Genomic DNA, 19,764 nt, shown 5'->3' on the forward strand with positions numbered 1-19,764 from the left:
TTGGCATTGGTGGGTGATGTACAAGTACTGTGCAGTATTAAATACTTGAACTTTCTGGTATTCCAGTGATTATTGCTCTTGTTTAACTATTATAATGCTCAACACTGATATGATTGGATGATGTGCAAAAATAATAACTTGTGGGGTGGGTATCTTTAAGACGAGTTCTTTCTAGACTTAAGAAAAGTAGAAGAGAAAAACAGTTTATGTTCCTGTAGAAGTAAAAAATCTGCCCTCCACATCTCTTTTGCAATTACCCCTCCCCACCTTAAAAGCATGCTCTCTGGTGTTAGACCTTTCAACTCTTAGAAAAAGATATTGTCTGTCTACTCTTATCTATGCCTCCTATAATCTTATAAACCTCTATCAGATCTCCCCTTAGCTTCCAGCATCCAGTGAAAACAACCCAGGTTTGTCCACCCTCGTTATAACACATGCCCTTTAATCCTGGCAACAGTACAGATCCCTGTGGAACACCACTAATGAGAGACCTCCAGCTAAAATGAGTTCCTTTGGCCACCTCCCTCTGTCTATCTGTGGACAAGCCAGTTCTGAATACAAATGGACAATTCACCATGGATCCCATGCATCTTAATCTTCTGGATGAGGGACCTTATCAAATGCTTTACTAAAATCCATTTGCAGCTCTACCTTAATCAATCACCCTCATCACCCATTTAAAAAATTCAATCAGGTTAGTAAGACACGACTTGCCCCACACAAGGCCATGTTGGCTCTCTCTATTTAGGCCATGGTTTTCCAAATGCTCATCAGTCCTATCCCTAAGAATTCTCTCTACTAACTTTCCTACCACTGAGGTGATACTCACCAGCCTTTGGCTTCCAGGCTTATTCCTTGCTTTCTTCTTGAATACTGGAACAACATTAGCTACCTGCCAGTATTCTGGGACCTCACCTGTGGCTCGAAGGGACACAAAGATATTGGTCAAGACCCAACAATCCCTTCTCTTACTTCTATCAATAATCTGGGGTATATCCCATCAGGCCCTGGGGACCATCCACCTTAATGCTCAACGCTGCTGCCTCCTTTATCTTGAAATACCGCAACATATAAACTCATTCAACACTGATCTCCCTATCCTCCTTGATCTTCTCCTTGGTGAATAATGATGTAAAATACTCATTAAGGACCTCACCCACAGCCTCTGCATCCAAGTAAATGTTCCCCCTTTATCCCTGAGTTGTCCTACACTCTGCCTACTTATCTTCTTGCTCTTGCACTTGATGTATGTATAGAATGCCTTGGGATCACTTGCCAAGGATTTTTCATGGTTCCTTCTGGCTGTCCTAATTCCCTTTTTGAGTGCTTTTCTGGCTTCTCATAATCCTCAGCTGCTCTGCTTAATTCTAGCTTCCTAAACTTTACATACTTCTCCATTTTTTCCCTGATGTAATGTTGATTTCAGGGATCTCCTTTAAAAAGTGACAAAGTTATCCTTTTCAAATGCCAAATCTAGTGCTGAAAGAGAAGATATGCATGTCATTGTTGCTCTGTCAGATATTATAAGGTCTAAACATTTTTTTATATTTCTTTACTCTTTTCCCCAAATGGTTCTTATAACATTTGTTGTAAATTGTAGTCAAACAGTATTTAGTTTGGCAATATTTCTTTGACTTCTGGGAAGCTGGCATTAGGGAATTGCATTGCTACAAAGGTGAATTTTGGATGTGAACTGAACATAATTATGTAAACTACGAGAGCCAGTTCAATAATAATGGCCTCAAAAAACTGTACTGAAATTGTATTACTGTGAAACTGGATCATGCTACATACTTTCTATCCTATCTCCATGGTCCAAAATGATATTGCTGTTTTGATCATTACCCTTTAAGGATGTGAGTGTTTTGTTTTATATCACAATAAAATGGAATAAATGTGATTTTGAAGAAACAGTACTTTAAAAAAAAGCTGCAAGCAAAATGTGCTAAGACTAAGTCTAATGTTATTTTCTCAGATTTAAAAAAAACATTCAAATGTCAGCATTGGCTCATTTTTAACACTTTGGCATCAGCTTTGGCTGACGAGTAACATTCTTATTTGAGTCAGACGTCATGAATTTATCTGCATAATTATTTCACTGCGTACATGTTGCCTATGTTACAACAGTGACAATGTTTCAATACTACTCGAAATGTGAAGTGTTTTTCAAGTTGCAAGAGTGTGAATGCTGCAACCCCTTTAATAGTCAACTGAATTTGACGACAAAGGCAGTGATTTTTGATTACATTGACTTGATAGTATATCAGAGATAGTGTGGATGACTATTTCTTCAAGAACAGCAGAATGGCAATTGTGTCAGGAAACAGTGTTGAAGTGAGAAAAATTGTTGACCCTGACTGCCAACCTACCATCTGTTCTTCCAATTAAAACACAAGTATACTGACAAATGAAGCCGAAAAGAAATTCAGAAAATAGGAGGCAAGAAAGTAAAGTTCTGTGTTTTATCTAAAGATTCAGCAAACTCCAAAATACATTTTAACAATTGTGCTTAAGCATTTAGATTGATTTGCCAGAGACAAATAGACAATATTTCAACTTAGTTCTAAGTATAGCACTTGTATATGTTACTTTGCACGTCTACTGATTTCACATGAGCAACCTGTGGATGAAAGTACCAAAGTTAAAGTAGCTATTTATTGTTCCTTGGTATTGGAGAACTTTTCAGCTAAGTAGAATGGTTAAATTGCAATATTTAATTTTAAATTATGCTCTAAAATTCAGACATGTTCAAAATGCTATGAATGATATATACTGGATATCTGAAATAAAAACAGAAAATTCTGAAAATACTGGCAGCATCCGTGAAGAGAGGAAAATAGGATCGATATTTTGAATTGGCGTCCTTTCTTTATTTCTTTTACACTGCCTCACACACTGAATGCTTCTATAATATTAATAATAGAAAATGCTCATTCAGCTTAGCTAGAAATTACTCATAGTGTATGTGCAAAAATAATTTCTAAAGTTTTGTTAAAGATTAAAATGGTTGAATGCATTTGAAGATGTTGCACTTTTGCAGATCTGCTATGCCTAGCAAAATGTCACTTCACCGTAATTATCCTTTTATGACTTCCTTTTACTAAGAAATGGACATTTGATCTTCTGGCTTTTGCAGTAAATTAATTTAAGACTGAGTTGTGTGAAACTAAAAGATTATATACACACACCCAGCTGAAGCAAATTGCTGAAGAGCAACTAGACAGTAGGTGAAAATGACCCTGCTGTTCAGGTTCTAATGCAAAAATACTGCAGCTCACCATCTGTGTGCAGCATAGTGAGATTTTTTAAAAAACTCTACAAATTGTATAAACATTTTTAATAGTTTCAGAAATAATTTCTAAAATTTACTGATTTATATCTGTTCTGTTTTTGCCACTGTTTTTATCTACCACATAAGATGAAATGCAATCTTATGCCATTAAATAAAAGTAAATCTTTGCATTACTCATCCTTATGCAAGGCAACAAAAACTTGCATCATTAATGTACAAGAGCATGCTATGGCACAGAAGAAGGGCTGGGGGGAAAAAGGCCACAAGTCAAATAGCAGTGCGCCCAAAGCTTGAGCAAAATGTTTGGAAGATAAATGGTATGTTGACCTTCATTGCCAAGTGTTGGAATACCAGGATGAAAGAGGTTTGCTGAAGTTTACAGTGCTTTTGTGAGTTCACTCCGACAGTACCAAATGCTGTTTACATCGGTGTTTGTAAATTAAGATTATACTTTTGGAGTTGTGCAAGGTAGACTATTTGATCAATTTTTTGTGATAAGATTTGGTGATGTGTGGTGTGATCTTACAATAAAATGAGTAGGGTCAGTTTTTACTTATTGGACTTCCAGACACTGTCATTTGAAGCAAACGACATTCTAAAACAAACTAACAAGGTAAATACTGAACACAAGCAATTCGGCAGATGCTGGAAATCCAAAGCAACACACACAAAGTGCTGGAGGAACTCAGCATATCAGGCAGCATCCATGGGAATGAATAAACTGTCGATGCTTTGGGCTAGGGCCTTTTTCAGGACTGGAAAAGGGGGAATTCAAAGATGGGGGGAGGGAAGGGGGGGATAGCTAGAAGGTGATAGGTGAAGCCAGATGGGTGTGGAAGGTAAAGGTCTGAAGAGGAAGGAATCTTATAGGAGAGAAGAAGGGACCATTGGAGAAAGGGAAGGAGGAGGAACACTAGTGGGAGGTGATAGGCAGGTGAGAAGAGGCAAGAGGCCATTGGCAATAGAAGAGGGATGGGGAGGGAAAAATTATTTACCAGAAGTCAAAATCGATATTCATGCCATCTAGTTGGAGGCTACCCAGATGGAGTATGAGGTTTTGCCTCTCCACCCGCCCTGAGGGTGCCTTATCATAGTACAAGAGGAGGCCATGGACCGGGAATGGAAATGGGATTTAAAATGGTTGGACACTGTGAAATTATGCTAATGAATGGAGTGGAGATACTTGACAAAGAGGTCCAGTAATTTATGATGGTCTTGCCAATGTAGAGGAGGCAGCATCAGGTACACTGGATGCAATTGACGACTCCAATAGATTTGCAGGTGCAGTGTTGCCTCACCTGGAAAGACTGTTTGGTGCTCTGAATGGAGGTGAGGGAGGAAGCAAATGAGCAGTTGTAGCACTTTGGCCGCTTTGTGCCAGGAAGCAGATTTGCGAGGATTGACGACTGGACAAGGGAATCACGGAGATGAGGGGTGAAGTGAAAGATGTGTTTGGTGGTAAGATCCCTTTGGAGATGGCAGGAGTTGCAGAGAATGATGTGTTGGATGCAGAAGCTTATGGGGTGGTACGTTAGTTTGAGGAAATGGAGGGGATGCAAGTGAAGCAGCATCATTGGTAGAGGAAGGGAACCCTGTTCTTTGGAGGAGGGTGTATCTGATATCCTGGAAAGGAAAGCCTTATCCTGGGAACACATGCAGCAGAGACAAAGGAACTAGGTAAAAGGAAATAGGGTAGATATTTAAAGTCTTCTAGGTATCCACAGTGAAAGCATCAAATACAAGGCGGCACAGCTTTAAAGTGAGAGGAGGAAAGTGTAAAGGAGATTTACGAAACAATTTTTTCTTTACACAGTGCTATGTGCTGGTAACATGCTGTTTGAAGAGTGGTGAAAGCAGATATCTCAGTGTTTACGAGGGATGTAGACTGGCACGGAATGGAGGAATATAGACCATATGCAGACAGATGTGCAATTTAAATTGGTGTTATGGTCAAAGGGGATGCTGTTTAGTGATGCGCTGTTAAAATTGACAGAAAGATGTAACTATTGAAAGTATCCCCTCTGACTGCCCAATAAGGTGAATGAATATCAAAATTTCATTAATAAAACATTTCAGGTTATTTTAGAATTACTCTGATGTACTAAATAATGGAAGCACTTGTCGCTTTCTTGCTATCCTCCTTTCCCTCCCCCTAGCTTTTTATTCTGGCATCTTCCCCCTTCCTTTCTAGTCCTGAAGAAGGATCTCAGGCTGAAACATTGACTGTTTATTCATTTTCATAGTTGCTACCTGACCTGCTGAGTTCCTCCAATGCTTTATGTGTGTTACAATGGAACCTCTGCTGATTCTGTAAATTTCTGATTTTGTTCTTGAGAACTTTTGAGCATCTATCCCAAAAGATTTTGGTTGTTCAGAGTTTCGATTTGTAGTCTCTGCACTTCCAATGCAGAGATTTCAGAATGAACTGAACATTTTGTAGGAAAAATATTTCTCCCTCCTATTATTAAGTAATTACCTGATTTTCTGCATTAATTACTCATTAAATGTCGTCTGATCTTCATGTAAGTTACACTAATTGATAACCACAATCTGCCTGAACTCAGCACACAAACAGTTGTAGTTCCTCTCATCAATGCTGAATACACCATTTAAGCAATCATAGTCTAGGTTCAAAAAAGTATGTGAACCTCTGGGGTAATGCCTTCTGCAGAATTTATTTGGAGTCAGGTGTTCCAATCAATGAGATGAGATTGGAGGTCTGAGTTGTAGAGTTGCCCTGCTGTAAAACAAGATACACAAAGTCAGGTTACTGTCAGTGCCTGCTCTTCTCATGAAAGATCTGAAAGTTGTTTTGATCAAGGCACGGTTGCACATTAACAGAGGGTCTTAGAAGAATTGTAGAGATAGGCATGAAGCTAGAAAAGGCTACAAAATCATTTTTAAAAATGTGAGTCGTCTTCATTCCACAGTAAGAGAAATTATCTGCAAGTGGAAGAAATTCCATTTGGAGAATTTACTTTCCCTTGCCCTGGGCATCGTGCAAAGATCACACCAAGAGCGCAACGTGCAATGCTGATGGATGTGAAAAAGAATTCATGGGTAACAGCAAAAAACCTGCAGTAATCTCTAGAACTTGCTAAAGTCTCTGTTCATGTGTCCATTATAAGAAAAAAAGACTAAGCAAGAATGGTATTCATGGAAGGACACCTCGAAGGAAACAGACAGACAGACGTACTTAATTGATCCCGAGGGAAATTTGGTTTTGTTACAGCCACGCCAACCAAGAATAGTGTAGAAATATAGCAATATAAAACCATAAATAGTTAAATAATAATAAGATAATCATGTCAAGTGGAAATAAGTCCAGGACCAGCCTATTGGCTCAGGGTCTCTGGCACTCCGATGGAGGAGTTGTAAAGTCTGATGCCCACAGGCAGGAATGACTTCCTATGACACTCAGTGTTATATCTCGGTGGAATGAGTCTCTGGCTGATTGTACTCCTGTGCCTAACCAGTACATTATGGAGTGGATGGGAGTCATTGTCCAAGATGGCATGCAACCTGGACAACCATTGCTCACCAAAACAAAAACATGGCTGCATGTCTCAAGTTTGCATAAGACAGTACTTCCACAGTGCTTCTGGGACAGTGTTTTGTGGAGAGATGAGACAAAAGTTTAATTCTTTGGCAGAAATGCACACCGCTATGTTTGGAGGAAAAAAGATATTGCACACCAACACCAAAACCTCATCCCAACTGTGAAGCATAGTGAAAAGAGCATCACGGTTTGGGAATGCTTTGCTGTCTTGGGGCCTGGACAGCTTGCAATCGTTGAGGAAACAGTTAATCCAAAATTGTATGAAGGTATTTTTACAGGAGACTGAAAGGGTAGTGGTCTGTCACCTGAAGCTTAATAGAAGTTGGATGATGCAACAATACATTGATCTGAAACATGAGTAAATCAACAATACAGTATAAGGATTTAAAAAGAAGAACGTTTATGTTTTGGGATGGCCAAGTCAGAGTCCAGACGTTAGCCCATTTGAGATGCTGCGGCATGACCTGAAGAGGGCTGTTCATGCAAAGTATTGCTGAAATATTGATGAACTGAAACAGTTTCATATGGAGGAAGGGTATAAAATTCCTCCTCACCTTTGTGCAGATCTAATTAGCAGCTACAGGAAATATTTAGTGGAAGTTATTGCTGCTAAAGGAGTTTCTACCAATTCCTCACATACTTTTTCCAGTCTGGACTGTGAATGATTAAACAATGTGTTCATAAAGGCACGAAAAGTACAATTGCTCATGTGTTACTAGTTTAGGCAAATTGTGCTTGCCTATTATTGTGACTTAGATGAAGATCAGACCACATTTTATTAGTAGTTAATATAAAAAAGCCAGGTAGTTGTAAAGGGTGCACAAACTTTTCTTGCAACTATATATTTGCATATAGCTAACTATCTATATCTATATCTAAATATAGCTAGGGTGCCTATGACTTTTTCACTATACAGTGTTTGTCACCATAGAACGGGGAGCGAGTTTGTAAATCTGGTGGGACCAAAGGATGCTGGGAATTACGAGAGTGGAGTGCCGCAGAAGGGGTTGTGGTACAGATGACAGCGAAAGAGTGCCAGGGAGGGGCTTGGCGCAAGTGTTGCACTTGTTCTGCTTACAGGCGTAAGTGCCGGCAGGGAGATCAGTGGGGAGGAGTGAATAAACAAACGAATCATGTAGAGCGCGATCCCTGTGGAAGCGGAGAGTTGGCGGGAGGGAGGTGGGTGGGAGGGGAAAGATGCACTTAGTGGTAAGATCCTGTTGTAGGTGGTGGAAGTTATGGAGAATTATATGTAGGGTACAGAGGCTCACAGGATATAGGTAAGGACAAGAGAACCTTGTCCCTGTTATGGCAGCAGGAGGATGGGGTGATGGCAGATGTGTGGGAAACGGAAGAAATTCATGTGAAGGCAGTGTCGATGGTGGTAGAAGGGAAACACTATTCTTTGAAGGAGGACATATTAGAATATTCTAGAAAGGAAAGCCTCATTCATTTTGAATGTGCACTGTTTATTACTTGTATCAGTTTTTGTTTTAAATCCAATCATAATTTTCAATTTGTGTATTTGTCAGTGGAAAATAAAATAGTGCTTGTATACCAGTGTTGTGATGTCTGTATGGAACAACACTTCTGTTCGTCTGTGTACATACTGTGTGATGAATTTGGGTTGATTTTAACAACACTTAAAGCTTTTTTTTTAAACTTGAAAAACTGTCAAGATGAGAGGGAGTCAGCAGTTATACTAGCTGATGATCAAACAAATTAGACCATGATATTCTAAAATATTAGTCATTCTGTTATTTTAGAGGGGATTCCAAAAGAAAAAGAAATGATAACTGCAGTTCAGTAGAGCACACTAAAATCAAAATTGAGTTTACTGCCAAATGTGTTTGAATAGGTGCATTGAAAACCTTGCAGCAACGTAATCAGCATTCACAATAAAAACCTAAACATTAATTACATACTTTTTTTTTACAAGAAAACACAGTCCATTTTAATGAAAAGTAGTCAATGTGTCCATAGTGTTACTAAACTGTGGTGAATATGATTTTGCCAGTTAGTTTCACAGCAGAATGGTTGAAGGGAGGTAATTGTCTTGAACCTGGTGATGTGGTACCTGTTGTGATGGAAAATAACTGGTTCTTTGAGTCACAACAGTAGAGGCCTGGACACAGAGTTTTAATAATAAGGAATTTATTATTAAAGGGGAAGTCGGGTCAACACAAGCAACTACAATACACAGGAAGCGCTGTGGGGACAGGGTACAGTTACACAAACAAAGAACAAGGGAAAAGCACTACAACAGCTATCCCCCTTGACCTTGGATAGCTGCGGCTCCCTTACCAGGACAAATGATAGACCTTCCCAAGCATAAATCAATGCACTTACCTCCAATGTGGTGGTCTGTAAGAGACAGCTAGCCAAGGGCAAGTCTCACCTTTTAAAGCATGGGGCTGGGTGAGATAATCCAATTAAGGTGACCAATAATTTAGATGTGCATTGATTAGTTGGGAGGGACCAAATGTTGATTGGCATGTGGTGTGTCCTCCGACCAGCCAGGTGGCAGTGCATCTGTCACGTGGCCGGTATCTCTGGATACAGTACCTCCTACCTTATGATGGCTGTGGAAAGATGGGCATAGTCCAGATGGTGTGGATTTTTGATGTTAACTTTGTGAGGCAGCACTTCCTATAAATTCTACCAATAGTTGCGAGGATTGAGCCATTCGTAAGGAAGGCAAATGCAATGTTCGCGTTTATTTTGAGAGGGCTAGAATATAAAAGCAAGCGTGAAATGGTGAGGCTTTACAACGTGTGGTCAGACTACGTTTGCAGTATTCTGAGCAGTTTTAGGCTCGCATAGTGAGTTCCAGAGAAGCTTTACAAGAATGATCCCAGGGTTGAAAGAGGTAATGTATGAGGAGTGTTTGATAGCTCTGGGTCTGTACTTGCTGGAGTACAGATCTGGAGTACTTGCTAGAAGAAATGGGGAGGAGGGAGGTGGTTTGGTGCGCGGAAATCTCATCAAAACCTAACAAATATTGAAAGGCCTGAATGAAGTGGATGCGGAGAAGGTGTTTTTTGTAGTGGGAGAGTCTAGGACTAGAGGGTACAACATCAGAATAAAGAGATGAGATGAGGATTTTTTTCAGCCAGAGGGTGGTGAATCTGGAATTCATTGCCACAGGAGGCTATAGTGGCCATATCATTGGATATATTAAAGTGAAGGCTGGTAGGCTTTTGATGAATAAGGGTGTCAAAGGTTAAGGAGAGAAGGCAAGAGATTGGGCTGAAGGGGACTATTAAATCAATCAAGATATAATGGTGGAGTTGATTTGATCGAGTGAATGACCTAATTTGCTCTTATGTCTTGTGGTCTAATGATTGACAGCCATTGGAATGAGATTAAATGTGAAGAAAAATATAGAACTGATAGCAGGAGAATACTTTGATAGCTTCCAAATTTCGGTTTGATAGATGAATGAAGATTGTGGTAATAAGGGGTCATCCACCTCATGGAATGACTTGGAAATGCATCATTCCTTCATCCAGGAATACCTTCGGCAGTTCTAAAATTCACTTACCAACCTTGGGAAGAGCAATCAGAATTAGGTTTAATATCACTGGCAAATATTGTGAAATTTGTTGTTTTGTGGCAGCAGTACATTGCAATGCATAATATATTTTTAAAAAAGCTATAAAGTACTATATATATTATAAATAAAATAAGTAATGCAAAAGGTGACCAAAAAAAATAGTGAAGCAATGTACATGGGTTCATTGCCATTTCAGAAATTGGATGGCAGAGTAGTAGAAGCTGTTCCTGAAGCGTTGAATGTGTGTCTTGTACCAGGCTCCTGTACCACCACATTGATGGAAACAGTTGAAAAGAGTGCGTGCCCTGGATGATGGGCGTTTTTAATGATGGATGCTGCCTTTCTGGCACATCCCATTTTGAAGGTGTTCTCCATACTTGGAGGCTATTCCCCCCATGATAGAATGACTGAGTTTGCAACTCTCTGATGCTTTTTTTCCAGCCTGTGCAGTGGCCCCTCCATACTGGATGATGATAACAGCTAGCTAGAATGCTCTCCATGGTACATCTGTAGAAATTTGTGAGGAAATTTGGTGACATGCCAAGTTTCTTCAAACTCTGAATGGAGTTGAGCTGCTGTTGTGCCTTCTTTAAAATTGCATCGGTATGTTGGGCATCTTCAGAGATGTTGACACCCAGGAACTTGAAGCTGCAAATCCTTTCCTCTGCTGATCCCTTGATGAGAAGCCATTACCATCATATAATGCCCAGTGCCCAAAATTTCACACAGTGTAGGGATAAAAGTTCCACGGCATTATTTGATGAAGTTTTTAAACCCCTAACCATTCATACAGGTCGTGGAGAAAAGCTTTAAAAAGGAGCATTTCAAAGGGTTCGGCACATTAGTGGTGGACCATTTGATATGAAGAGAGAGAGAGACAGAGAGCTTTGCACAGGTCGGGAAGAAAATTTTAAAAAGGAGCAATTCGTGAGGCTCAGCGCATCAGTGGCGAACAAATCAATTCAAAGAGAGGGAGAGCTTCGCACAGGTCAAAGAGAAAAGTTTAAAAAAGGAGTGTTTTGTGGGGTTCGGTGCATTAGAATAGTGTGTACGACTGTGAGGCCAGTTGTCTGTTCTGGGTGTCAGATGTGGGATGTATGGGAGACTTCCAGCCTCCCTGTTGTCATGTCTGCGCCAGCTGCATCGAGCTGCAGCTCCTCAGAGACCAAGTTAGGGAACTAGAGCTCAATGACCTTCGGCTTGTTAGGGAGAGTGAGGAGGTGGTGCACAGGAACTGCAAGTAGGTAGTCACCACAGGGCCACAGAAAACAGATATGTGGGTGACTGTCAGGAGAGGGAAGGGAGAGCACCCCTGTGGCTGTCCCCCTTAACAATAAGTACTGCATTTTGAGTGTCCATTGGGGAGAGTGAAGCAATCTACCTGGGGGAAGCAACAGTGGCCATGCCTCTGGCACCGAGTCTGGCCCTGTGGCTCAGAAGGGTAGGGAATGGAAGAAGAGGGCAGTGGTAATAGGGGACTCTATAGTTAGGGGGACAGATAGGCGATTCTGTGGATGCGACAAAGAAACAAGGATGGTAGTTTGCCTATCAGGTGCTGGGTTCGTGATGTTTTGAGCATGTCCACAATACAATATCCTGAGCTGGGAAGGTGAGCAGCCAGAGGTCACAGTACATATTGGTACCAATGACATAAGTAGAAAAAGGGTGGACGTCCTGAAAGCAGAATATAGGGAGATAGGAAAGAAGCTGAGAAGCAGGACCTCAAAGGTAGTAATCTCAGGATTGCTGCCTGTGCCATGTGACAGTGAGTATAGGAATAGAAAGAGGTGGAGACTAAATGCGGGGCTGAAGGATTGAACATGGGGTGGAAACTGGATTTTTAGGTTATTGGGACCTCTTCTGGGGTAGGTGTGACCTATACAAAAAGGACGGGTTGTACTTGAATCTGAGGTGTCCAATATCCTGGTGGGGAGTTTTGCTAATGCTGTTGGGGAGAGTTTAAACTAGATTTACAGGGGGCGGGAACTGAAATGAAGAGGCAGAGGATGGGGAGGTTGGAGCACAAATAGAGAAAACTTGTGGAGAGTTTGTGAGGAAGGATAGGCAGATGCCCTCAGCATGATGGTTTGAAATGTCTCTATTCTAATGCAAGGAGTATTATAAACAAGGTGGATCATCTTAGAGCATGGATCAGTATATGGAACTCTGACATTGTGGCCAATACAGGGACTTGGATATCTCAGGAGCAGGAATGGCTGCTGAGTGTGCCAGGCTGTAGATGTTTTAAAAAGAACAGAGGGGGAGGCAAAAGAGGTGGGGGCATGGCATTGCTAATTAGCCAACTGCAGAAAAGGAGGAGGTCTTGGAGGATGGTCTACTGAGTCAGTGTTGGTGGAAGTCAGAAACAGGAAAGGGGCAATAACTCTACTGGGTGTTTTTTTACAGACCCCCCCCCCCCCCAGTAGTAACAGGGCTATTGAGGAGCAGATAAGGAGACAGATTCTGGAACGATGCAACAATAATAGGGTTGTTGTGATGGGAGATCTTAACTTCCCTAATATTGATTGGCATCTCCCTAGAGCAAGGGGTTTAGATGGGGTGGAGTTTGTTAGGTGTGTTCAGGAAGGCTTCCTGATGCAATATGTAGATAAGCCAACTCGTGAAGTGGCTGTACTTGATCTGGTATTGGGAAATGAACCTGGTCAGGTGTCAGATCTCTCAGTGGGAGAACATTTTGGAGGTAGTGACTGCAGCTCTATCTTCTTCACCATAGCACTGGACAGGGATAGGAGCAGACAATTTAGGAAAACATTTAATTGGGGTAGGGGGAAATATGATGCTATTAGGCAGGAACTTGGCAGCATTAATTGGGAGCAGATGTTCTCAGGGAAATGCACAGCAGAAATGTGGCAAATGTTCAGGGAACATTTGCATGGCATTCTGCGTAGGTATGTTCCATTGAGGCAGGGAAAGGAAGGTAGAGTTAAAGAACCATTGTGTACAAAGTATGTAAAAATTCTAGTTAAGAAGAAAAGAAAAGCTTACGAAAGGTTCAAGAAACTAGGTATTGTTTGAGTTCTAGAAAACTACAAGGTTGCTAGGAAGAAGCTTAAAAATGGAATTAGGAGAGCCAGAAGGGGCAGAAGAAGGCCTTAGTGAGTAGGATTAAGGAAAACCCCAAGGCGTTCTCATGTGAGATAGGACCAATCAGGTGCAATAATGGAAATGCATGCATGGAGTCAGAGGAGGTAGCAGAGACACTTAATGAATACTTCGTTTCAGTATTCACCAGGAAAAAAGACCTTGGCAATTGTGGGGATGACTTACAGTGGACTGAAACACTTGAGCATACAGACATTAAGAAAGAGATGTGCTGGAGCTTTTGAAAATCATTAAGTTAGATAAGTCATTGGGACTGGATGAGATATACCCCAGGCTACTGTGGAAAGCGAGGGAGGAGTTTGCTGAGCCTCTTGCGATGATCTTTGCCTCATCAATAGGGCCGGGAGGAGTACTGGAGGATTGGAGGGTTGCAAATGTTGTTCCCTTGTTCAAGAAAGTGAGTAGAGATAACTTAGGAAATTGTAGACTACGGAGTCTTGACTCCAGTGGTGGGCAAGTTGTTGAAGAAGATTCTGAGAAGTAGGATTTATGAGCATTTGGAGAGACATAATCTGATTAGGGATAGTCAGTATGGCTTTGTCAAGGGCAGGTTGAGTCTTATGAGCCTGATTGAATTCTTTGAGAATGTAACAAAACACATTGATGAAGGTAGAGCAGTGGGTGGAGTGTATATGGATTTCAGTAAGGCATTGATAAGGATACCCTTGCAAGGCTCCTCCAGAAAATAAGGAGGCATGGGATCCAAGGAGACATTGCTTTGTGGATCCAGAATTGGCTTGCCCACAGAAGTTGGTTGTCGATGGTTCATATTCTGCATGGAGGTTGGTGACCAGTGTGTTCCGCAGGGATCTGTTCTGGGACCCCTCCTCTTTGTGATTTTTATAAATGACCTGAATGAGGAAGTAGAAGGGTGGGTTAGGAAGTTTGCTGATGACACAAAAGTCGAGGGTGTTGTGGATAGTCTGGAGGGTTGTCAGAGGTTACAGTGGGACATTGATTGGATGCATAACTAGGCTGAAAAGTGGCAGATGGATGTCAATCCGGATAGTGTGAAGTGGTTGATTTTGGTAGGTCCAATTTGAAGACAGAATATAATATGGTAAGGCTCTCGGCAGTGTGGGGGATCTGAGAGATATTGGGGTCTGTGTCGATAGGACACTCAAAGCTGCTGCGCAGGTTGACAGTGTTGTTAAGAAGGTGTATGGTGTGTTGGCATTCATCAACTGTGGCATTGAGTTCAAGAGCCATGAGGTAATGTTACATCTAAATAAGACCTTGGTCGGGTCCCACTTGGGGTACTGTGTTCAGTTCTGGTTATCTCACTACAGAAAGGATATGGATACTATAGAGAGAGTGCAGAGGAAATTTACAAGGATGTTGCCTCGATTGGAGGGCATACCTTATGAGAATAGGTTCAGTGTACTTGGCCTTTTTTCTTTGGAGTGATGGAGGATGAGAGGTGACCTGATAGAGGTGTATAAGATGATAAGGAGCATTGATGGTGTGGAGAGCCAGAGGCTTTTACCCAGGGCTGGAATGGCTAACACGAGGGGGCATAGTTTTAAGGTGCTTGAAAATAGGTACCAAGGGGATGTCAGGGGTAATTTTTTTACACAGAGAGTGGTGGATGCATGGAATGCACTGCTGGCGGCAGTGGTGGAAGTGTATACAGTAGGGTCTTTTAAGAGCCTCTTAGATAGGTACATGGTACTTAGAAAAATAGAGGGCAATGTGCTAGGGAAATTCTATACAGTCTGTAGAGTAGGTTACATGGTTGGCACAACATTGTGGGCCAAAGGGCCTGTAATGTGCTGTAAATTTCTATGTTCTATGTAACCAACATTACAAAGATTTTCTAGTAACTTCCTCTGAACAGCCTTGTTCTTCGGTGCTTTCATATTTATGTGAAAATGTAATGTAGTTCTTATCCTGTCAGTGTTGTGATTTTGATTTGGCTATTTCTTTGTACTTAATTGCAGCTGAAAACAAATCATACAGTCATTCCAAATGGTACATGTAGAAATGCACTCATCACTGCTCATTAACAGCTCCTCCATGGTAAGAGTTAAGAACACCAGGTTTCTGGGAGGGCATACAACATATGATCTCACCTGATCCCTTAACATCACCTCTTTAGTCAAGAAAGCACCGCAGCGTCTCTGTGAGGCGAGCGAGGCTGCCACCCCCCATTCTAAACAATATTTCCAGGAGCTCCATTGAGTGTCCTGTTCAGCTGCGTCATTGTCTGGTACGGGAATTGCAAAGGCATCCGATCAGAAAACCTTACAAAGGATTGCAAAAGACTGCTGAGAGGATTATCGGGGTCCCCCTTCCACCCATCCGAGATATTTTTCAGGAACGCTGCATGCACAGGTCCTTAGCATTATTGAGGTTCCCTCCCATTCAACCCACAATCTCTTAGACCCCATACTATCATGCAGGGCTTTTTCCCAGGGCTGCAGTGACTAACATAAGAGGGCACAGTTTTAAGGTACTTGGAAGTAGGTACAGAGGAGATGTCAGGGGTAAGATTTTTACGCAGAGAGTGGTGACAACGTGGAATGGGCTTCCAGCGATGGTGGTGGAGGCGGATACAATAGGGTCTTTTAAGAGACTCCTGGATAGGTACATGGAGCTTAGGAAAATAGAGGGTTATAGATAATTCTAGGTAATTTCTAAAGTAAATACATGTTTGGCACAGCATTGTGGGCCAAAGGGCCTGTATTGTGCTGTAGGTTTACTGTCTTTCTACGAAGTACTGTATAACATTAGGACAAGGACTCTTAGGCTGGGAAAAAGTTTCTTTCCTCAGGCTATGAGGCCACTGAACACTCTGCCACCACTCGTGCCTCATCACATATGAAGCTCCAGTAGCGTTATAGTGTTTACTTTCTAACTTGCGTGGTAAATGGATTTTGTTATTTATTAATTAATTTATTAAGTTATTTGTGAGTTGCATTGTGTGTTGTGCACCTTCGTCTGCTGGATTATGGTTTCATTTGGCAGTATACATATATATGGTTGAATGACAAGAAATTGAACTTGAATAATCTCGTCTTGGGCATCTTGGGGACAGGTGTATATGTGAATGTATGCATGAAATATTTGATATTTTGTATTTCTGGGGCTTTTTATTGTAAAGTCAATAACATATGTAATTATCAGAATTGAAATTTACCTGCAATAAACACCCCATGCAAGGGTGTAATTTTCAGCAATACAAAACAGTGTGGGATTTTTAGAAATCTTCAATATCTTTATAAAACTAAATGATATGAATTTTGTAAAAGTTCCATATCTGCGTACAAAAAATTAATGTATAAAATTTCAGCTCTACCTTCACACATGTTTTATTTATTATTTTGCAGTCAGTAAAATGTTTTAAAGTTTTAAGAACTTTTTAGTCTGATGGAAGGGTCTTGGCCAGAAACGTTGGCCATTTACTCTTTTTCATAGATGCTGCTTGGCCTGCTGAATACTCCAGCATCTGGTCTGTTGCTTAAGAAATTGTCCTTTTTACTCTAGAAAATATTTCAAAGTGATTACGGTGGTAAGCCTACCTCATGATGTTACTGTTGCCAAAGACCAGAGATTTCTTGAAGTGGAAACCTTACTGCATTTGATGTTGGAGAAAGTCCTCCATACCACAGAGATCCACCAGCCTGTTATTGGTTGCTCTTCCTGGTCAACAGTGACTGGTGTTGCCTTGCTGCTGTCATCAGTAAATACTTAGAACCCAAAGCATGGAACTTTATGTCAGGACCAGGAATCTGTTTCTTTCTCCAAGGTTCCCTTACCTTGCCATCATTATTTTTCCTCACTTGAATATGCCGTCATTTCTAAGCTCTGATCCCTCACGTCAGATACTGACTTGCCTGTTAATGTCTTCTGTAATTTGTTCCTATGTAACGCTCTTGTAATTTGCCCTCACCTCCAGTTTCAGTCCTTTCCTGTAAAGTGCAGACTTATCCTTATTTATAACTCTCCTGAAGATGTATTACCTTTAAAATCAGTAGTACTGGCCTTCTGGTGAGGATTAGCTTCTTAGAATTATTGTGCTATTTTTAAGTGGAGGACACATCTAAAGTTCAAAGTTTAAATTTCAAAGTAAATTTATTATCAAAGTACGTATATGTCACTATAAATCTGAGATTCATTTTCTTGTGGGCATACTCAATAAATTTATAATAGAAAAGGGTGCAAAACTGGGCTGAGAAGTGGCAGATGCAATTCAACCCAGATAAGTGTGAAGTGGTTCATTTTGGTAGGTCAAATATGATGGCAGATATAGTATTAATGGTAAGACTCTTGGCAGTGTGGAGGATCAGAGGGATCTTGGGGTCCGAGTCCATAGGACGCTCAAAGCAGCTGCGCAGGTCGACTCTGTGGTTAAGAAGGCGTATGATGTATTGGCCTTCATCAATCGTGGAATTGAATTTAGGAGCCGAGAGGTAATGTTGCAGCTATATCGGACCCTGGTCAGACCCCACTTGGAGTACTGTGCTCATTTCTGGTCACCTCACTACAGGAAAGAGGTGGAAGCCATAGAAAGGGTGCAGAGGAGATTTACAAGGATGTTGCCTGGATTGGGGAGCATGCCTTATGAGAACAGGTTGAGTGAACTCAGCCTTTTCTCCTTTGAGTGACAGAGGATGAGAGGTGGCCTGATAGAGGTGTATAAGATGATGAGAGGCAATGATCATGTGGATAGTCAGAGGCTTTTTCCCAGGGCTGAAATGGTTGCCACAAGAGGACACAGGTTTAAGGTGCTGGGGAGTAGGTACAAAGGAGGTGTCAAGGGTAAGTTTTTTTACTCAGAGAGTGGTGAGTGTGTGGATTGGGCTGCTGGCAGTGGTGGTGGAGGCGGATACGATAGGGTCTCTTAAGAGAGTTTTGTATAGGTACATGGAGCTTAGAAAAATAGAGGGCTATAGGTAAGCGTAGTAATTTCTAAGATAGGGACATGTTCGGCAAAACTTCATGGGCTGAAGGGCCTGTATTGTGCTGTAGGTTTTCTGTGCTTCTTGAATCAATGAAAGACTGCACCAACTGGGTGTTCTGCAAAAGACAAACTATGTAAATACAAAAAGAAAGAAGAAACAAAAATAATAAATAAATAAATAAGTAATAAGTATCGAGTACATGAGATGAAGAGTTCATGAAAGTGAGTCCATAGGTTGTGGGAACATTTCAATGATTGGCGAGTGAAGTTATCCCCTTTGGTTCAAGAGCCCGATGACTGAAGGGCAATGACTGTTCCTGAACTTGGTGGTGTGAGTCTTGAAGCTCTTGCACCACCTCTCTGAAGGTAGCAGCGAGAAGAGAGCGTGACCTGGATGGTGGGGGTCCACGATGATGAATGTTCCTTTCCTGCGACAACGCTCCATGTAGATATGCTTGATGGGAAGGCTTTACCCATGATGCACTGGGCTGTATACACTACTGTTTATAAGACTTTCCATTAAAGGTGATTGGTCTTTCCATACCAAGCTGTGATGTATCCAGTCAATATACTCTCCACCACACATCTATAGAAGTTTGTCAGAGTTTTAAATGTCCTGCTGAATCTTCACAAACTCTTAATCAAGTAGAGGTGCTGTCAGGTTTTCTTTGTAATTGCACTTACATGCTGGGCCCAGGACAGGTTCTTTGAAACGATACACCAAGGAATTTACCTACTTCCTTGAGTGAATGTGAAATATATTATGGCATTATTTCATTGTAAAACCAGTTCTTCATGTTTGCTAGTGGACATAAATTTGGTAAACAATATCTGAAACAGATTATTTAGTAACCTATTTCAGTGTTTCTTGTAGTACCATGTGCAAATATTAACTTCAATTTATTTTCAAATCTATTTGTTTGAGCATTCTGAAATCAAGGGCGGTGTCAGTAATTCAGAACTGAATGGGAGGTCCTTGGGCAACATTTGCTGTTTGTTTTAAGAAAAAAGAAACTGGCCAATAAACCACCTTCAATAATGTTGTTACCTCTGTTCTTTTTAATATAACATTCAATACAAAATTTCAGTGTCAAAGCCCTAGTTGGCTTTTACTTAATTTTGCTTACCCTCTATTTTAAGTTTAGGACAGATGCACTGTTGTTTTCAATATGTATTATGTATATGAAAGTACCATCTCTATATTTAATAACTAATGTACTAGTTATTTTCTTGCTGTTTAATCTTACACCTATTATTTCAATATTACAAATCCACACGGGTTCTTTTGGCTGGCTGTGGGAATATTTTTAAATGTTGCTGCTAATATTGAA

At 40.9% G+C, this 19,764-nt stretch overlaps 1 protein-coding gene across 1 annotated transcript in view; it reads left to right on the forward strand.

The window, feature by feature from the left end:
* rngtt (RNA guanylyltransferase and 5'-phosphatase) overlaps nucleotides 1-19,764 on the forward strand; it is a 335,310-nt gene that overhangs the window by 122,670 nt on the left and 192,876 nt on the right. The window lies entirely within an intron of this gene.

This window comes from Hemitrygon akajei, chromosome 9 (genome assembly GCF_048418815.1).
Source record: "Hemitrygon akajei chromosome 9, sHemAka1.3, whole genome shotgun sequence".
In the NCBI taxonomy this organism is placed as follows: Eukaryota; Metazoa; Chordata; class Chondrichthyes; order Myliobatiformes; family Dasyatidae; genus Hemitrygon; species Hemitrygon akajei.